Here is a 5,740-nt window from a genome sequence, read left to right as displayed (position 1 = left end):
TCGGGGTCGCTCCCACGCCTCGCTCAGCCAGTGAGCGGGAACCGGTCTGTATGTGGGATCCGAACCCTCGGGCGGGAGCGCCGCTGTGCTTCCCAAGCGGTGCACTTATCCAGTGCACCACTGGGCAGGCCCTCAACTTTTTCCATTGGCTTTTCATATCAGTTTTATCACATGCTCTATATTTATAAAACATGTTTACAAAACATCTTGCTGGAATTTTGAGAGAAATTGGCTTGAACTTAGAGATCATTTGGGAGAGAATTGACTTCTTTACTACGTTGGGCCTTTTAGTTCATGAATGGGATGTATTCTCTATTTATTTTAGATCCCCTTCTTATTTGTTTCATTAGTGTTTTGTAATTTTAGCTTATAGATCATGGACATATTTTGTTCAATTTTTATCTGGGTACTTTTTTGGGGGGCCACTGTATGTGGTATTGAGTTTTTAATTTCAGTTTGTCGTGATTATTGCTATTATAGAGAAATAGAATTATGTTTTATATGTTGACCTTGTATATTATGACTTCACTGAAATCACTCAATAATTCTATTAGTATTTTTTGGTAGATTCTTCAGGATTTTCTTCATAAACAATAATGTTATTGGTAAATAGTGAACATCTTATTTCTTCCTCCTTCCTAATCTATATCCTTTTTATTTCCTGTCTTTATTGCAGTAGCTGGAACTTCCAGTACAATGTTGAATAGAAACGGTGAAAGAAGACATACTTGCCTTGTTCTTGAACAAGTTTGGAGGAAAGTATTCGTTGTTGACCATTAAATATAACAGCTGTAGGTTTTTATATAGATGTTCTTTATCTAGTTTAGGAAGCTTTCCTTCTAAATTGGTGAGGACTTTTATTATAAATGGATGTTGAATTTTGTCAAATAAAATAGTTTTAATTTTGTCAAATAAAATAGTTTTGTTTTGTTTTTTAATTGTGGCATTCCTTTTGCTAGGATTTTGTTGAGAAATTTTGTATCTAAAATCATGGGTGTTCTGTCCAGCCAAGTCTCCAGCTGGAGTTGCCCCAAAGTGCCTGCAGGGGAATTCCCACAAGGGACTGCCCCAAACAGTCCTGAGATGGGGCCAATTTGGGTTCCGAAGAAGGAAGCACTGAATGCCAGGGTGTTTGATCCAAAGCAGGTATTAGGGAAACTCAGATACAGAGGAGGCTGTAGTGTGTTCTCACATGAGACAGCAAGAAAAGAGATGTGCTACCTGGGGATGTCCGCAACAATGGGTCGGTTTATAGAGATTATGTGGAGGTTTAAGGAATTTGGCTTAGGGCTGGGGCTGTTTTCTATGTGTTTGTTGACATGTTTGATCTTTTAATGTTTTTGGCAACAACTTAAAGGGCTTTCTCAGTGTCTGGAAATGTTCAAGGCCCCAGCTTGGTTTCCAGCCTGTGGGGAAAAACATGAAGCTGGCAGGGTCACAGACCGGTCAAGGTACTCTTTGTTTTCAGTCAGGACACAGAAAGAGAGGGGAATTGGGAGACCTTACAATGAGCAATATTGATCTGTAGTTTAATTTTATTTTATTCACTTTGTCTGATTTTGGAATCCTACTAATACCAGCCTCCCCAAATCAATTGGGAAATGTCTCCCCCTCCCTTTTTTCTGCGTGAGACTTTGTAGAATTGGTGTTATTCTTTTTTTTTTTTTTTTTTTTGTCTTTTTTCGTGACTGGTAACGGGATCGCAACCCTCGGTGTCGTGCCCACACCGCGCTCAACCAGTGAGCAGACCGGTCTCTATATGGGATCCGAACCCTCGGCGGGAGCGCCGCCATGCTCCCAAGCGCTGCACTCTACTGAGTGCGCCACCGGACCGGCCCTGGTGTTATTCTTTAAATGATTGGTAGGATTCTGCGGTAAAAACCATTTGGGTCTGGAGATTTCTCTTTTGGATGCTTTTAATTACATATTTATTTGATTTGATAGGTATTCAGAGTATCTATTTCATATTGGGTGGGTTTTCATAGATAGACCTTTTCAAGGAATTGTTCCATTTCATCTGAATTTTCTAATTTAAATGTATAGAATTATTTGAATTATTCTATTATTCTGTAGTTATCTTTCTTGTGTTACTCAGATAGGGGATATATGTCTTCTATCTTTTTTACTCATTTTATTTATTTATTTATTTATTTCCTTTTTGTCTTTTTTTACTGACCGGTAATGGAATCGCAACCCTCGGTGTCGCACCCGTACCAGGGACTGGCAATGGGATCACAACCCTCAGTGTTGCTCCCGCACCTCGCTCAGCCAGTGAGCGGCCGGTCTGTATGTGGGATCCGAACCCTCGGCAGGAGCGCCACCGCGCTTCCCAAGTGGCGCACTGTAGCAGTGCACCACCGGGCCGGCCCTTTTTTACTCATTTTAGATGTTTATCAATCTTATTGAATATTTCAAAGAACTAGCATTTTGTATTATTGATTTTCTCTGTTATTTTTTCCTCTCTTCTTTTGGTTTTCTTTTCCTCTTTGTAATTTCTTGAGGTGGTGTATTAGTCCGTTTGTGTTGCTATAAGAGAATACCTGAGACTGGGTAATTTATAACAAACAGAGGTTTGTTTGGCTTATGATTCTAGGACAGCTGCGTCTGGGCCTCAGGCTGCTTCTCCTCATGGCAGAAAGTGGCGGCAGCCGGTGGGTACAAGCAGATCACATGGTGAGAGGAAGCAAGAGAAAGGAGGTTTCAGGGTCTTTTAAACAACCAGCTCTCCCGGGAACTAATACAGTGAGATCTCACTCAGGCCCCCCTCCCTCAGGGAGAGCATTAATCCATTCATGAGGGATCCGCCCCCATGACTCTAACAGCTCCCAACACTGCCACATTGGGGATCAGATTTCCACATGAGTTTTGGTGGGGACAATATATCCAAACTCTTATCAGTATTTTTTGGGTTCCATCCCATAAATTTCCATATGTTTTAATTACGTTTTCATTTGGATTAAATATTTCTCGATTCTTTTGAGAATTTCTCTGTGATCCATGAATTATTCAGAAGTATGCACTTTAATTTTCAAGTGTTTGGAATAGTCCTGTTATCTTTCTGCTTCTTATTTTTAGTTTCTCATTTAGTACAAGCACTGCTGTTTGTAATTTCAAAACATTTACATTTGCTGGTTTGTTTTATGTCCATAACCAAAAAAACCCATAAATAACATGCTTGTTGAATGTTCTATGGGTGCTTAAAAAGGATGCAGTTTCTGCTGTTGTTAGGTGGAGTGTTATAAATGTCTATGGATTCCATTCATTAGTGGTGTTATTCAGATATTCTGTATCCTTATTTTGTGTCTAATGTTTCTTTTCTTTTCTTTTTCTTTTTTTAGAGATGACTAGTAAGGGGATCTTTACCCCTGACTTGGTGTTGTCAGCACCACGCTCTCCCAAGTGAGCTATCCGGCCATCCCTATATAGGGATCCGAACCCTTGGCCTTGCTGTTATCAGCACCACACTCTCCCAAGCGAGCCACAGGCTGGCCAATGTCTAGTGTTTCTATCAATTGATGAAAGAAGGGTGTTAAAGTTGCCAATTATAAACTGTGGAATTGTCTATTTTTCCTTTCAGTTCTGTCACCTTTTCCTTCGTGTACTTCAATGTTCTCTTGTTTGGTGCATACACATTTATAATTGCTATATCTTCTTGGTGTATTGATCCTTTTATTGTTACATAATGTCCCTCTTTGTCCCTATTAATTTTCTTGGCTTTGACGTATACTTTCTCTGATATTAATATATCCACTGGTGCATTTTTTAAATTACATTTTCATGGCTTATCTGTCCATCCCTCTTTTTTCAGCCTACCTATATCACTGTATTTGAAGTAAATTTACTGTAGACAGCATTTACTTGTGTCCTGCTTTTTTTTTTTTTCAAGAATCTCCATCTTTTAATTGGTATATTAGACCATTTATATTTAGAGTGGTTTATTAACATATTGGAACTAAATCTATCATTTCTCTTTGCTTTTGATTTTTTTCTCTGTTTCTTGTTTCTGTTTTTCTATTTTGGTTTTGTTTTCTTTCTTTTTTGGGGGGTGGGTGAGTGAGTGGGTTTTGTTTTCTTAATCTTTCTTTTGGGTACTTGGGCAGTTTTTAGAATTCAATTTTGATTAATCTTCAATTTTTTTTAGTATATTTCTTTCCTTTCTTTTTAGTGGTTACTCTAGGTATTGAAATGTATATATGTAACTTATCACAGTCTACTGGCTGTCAACATTTTAGCAATTTGAGTGACATGTAGAAACTTTACTTTTATTAGTTCCCTTTATACTTGCTATTCTTTTAATATATTTGTCTTAGCTGTTTACTGTTGATGAGTTGAGCACCATATTGAATGATGTTATACTTTTTGCTGCCAAATTGTTTTCCAAAATGGCTGTACTGTTTTTCATTCTCACTAGCAATGTATGGCAGCTCCAGTTGTTCAGCATCTTTCCAGCAGTTGGTATTATCTCTCTTTGTTGTTGTTGTTATCACCCTTTAGTTTTATCAATTCTAGTTGGTGTGTAGAGGTATCTCATTGTGATTTTAAGTTGCATTGCTGAAATGACTACTGATACTGAGCATCTTTTCATATGTTCATTGTTCTTTCATGTATTTTTAGTTACTTGTCCAAATATTTTGCCCATTTAAATTTTTTTTCTTAACATTTAATTGTAAGAATTTGTTTTGCTTTATTTCCCTTTTTTTTCTTAGTATTTTGAATACTAGTCCTTTGTCAGATAGGTGTTTTGCATATAGTTTCTGTCTTCAGCTTGTCTTTTTACTTTCCTAGCAGTGTCTTTGGAAGAGTAAATGTTTTTGATTTTGATGTAATCCAAAATATTTTTTCTTTTATGTGTTCTTTTGTGTCCTACCTATCTAATTAGACTTTCCCTAACCCAGTGTTACAAAGCTTTGACTTATGTTTTTTTTCTAGGCATTTTACAGTTTTAGTTCTTTCACTATGGTCTAAGAACCCTTTTGAGTTCATGGTTACATATGGTCTGAGATAAGGGTTTCATATTAAATTTAAACATATTTACAGTTTATAAACATACAAGTCACTTTGGGGGCATACCTATTAGAAATCAGTGCTCTCTTATACCAAAATGCATGTATACAAAATTTATAACAATTTCATTATAACCAAGACCTGGAGATAATTCAGATGATAGTTATCTGTAAAATGCTTAAGCAAATTGTGAAACAGTCATTAAATGGAAGAAAGCAGCAATTAAAACTGCTGCATTTATGCAACAACACAAATGAAGTTTTCAGGAAAAAAAAATGTGACTTGAGGCCTGCACAGGCCCCAACCTGACCATGGTTCAGGGTTGCTATCTGCCTCATAAAGCAAAGTGGAGGGTTTGTCTTCTGGGAGGACAAAGTTGTCTTCTCTTCTGAAAAAGTCTCCTACATAGTTGGCTTTGGCATTCGCCAGGAATAGAAAAGCATGGATTGAGGCTTTATGCTTTATGGGTTTTCAGTTGAGGGTGAGAGAGAAGACAGTGATTGTAACCAGAAAATGCGTAGTGGGGTGTATTTACCTCCAGAACTCATCACTGTTAACTCAGCCTGGTTTCATGACAGTCATAGACTTGGATTCCTTATTAAAAATAAAAAAATACAGTCCCCCTGGACCTCCACCCCCCAAAAACTTGAGTGGCAGTGACATGTCTGACACAAAGTAGTAAATATTGTAGAGTTCTATTAATAAGTAGTTAACCAGGAAAACCTGGCACATGGTA

General features: G+C 37.6%; 1 pseudogene; it reads right to left on the bottom strand.

Annotated features, from left to right (window-relative positions):
• The window catches only part of LOC103594783, a 7,397-nt pseudogene extending 2,080 nt beyond the window's left edge, over positions 1–5,317 (bottom strand).
• Between the last annotated feature and the right edge of the window lie 423 nt (positions 5,318–5,740).

Source organism: Galeopterus variegatus, unplaced genomic scaffold, assembly GCF_000696425.1.
Source record: "Galeopterus variegatus unplaced genomic scaffold, G_variegatus-3.0.2 Scaffold1620, whole genome shotgun sequence".
In the NCBI taxonomy this organism is placed as follows: domain Eukaryota; kingdom Metazoa; phylum Chordata; class Mammalia; order Dermoptera; family Cynocephalidae; genus Galeopterus; species Galeopterus variegatus.
The sequence above is the reverse complement of the archived record's forward strand: the minus strand, read 5'-3'. Positions and strand labels throughout refer to the sequence as shown.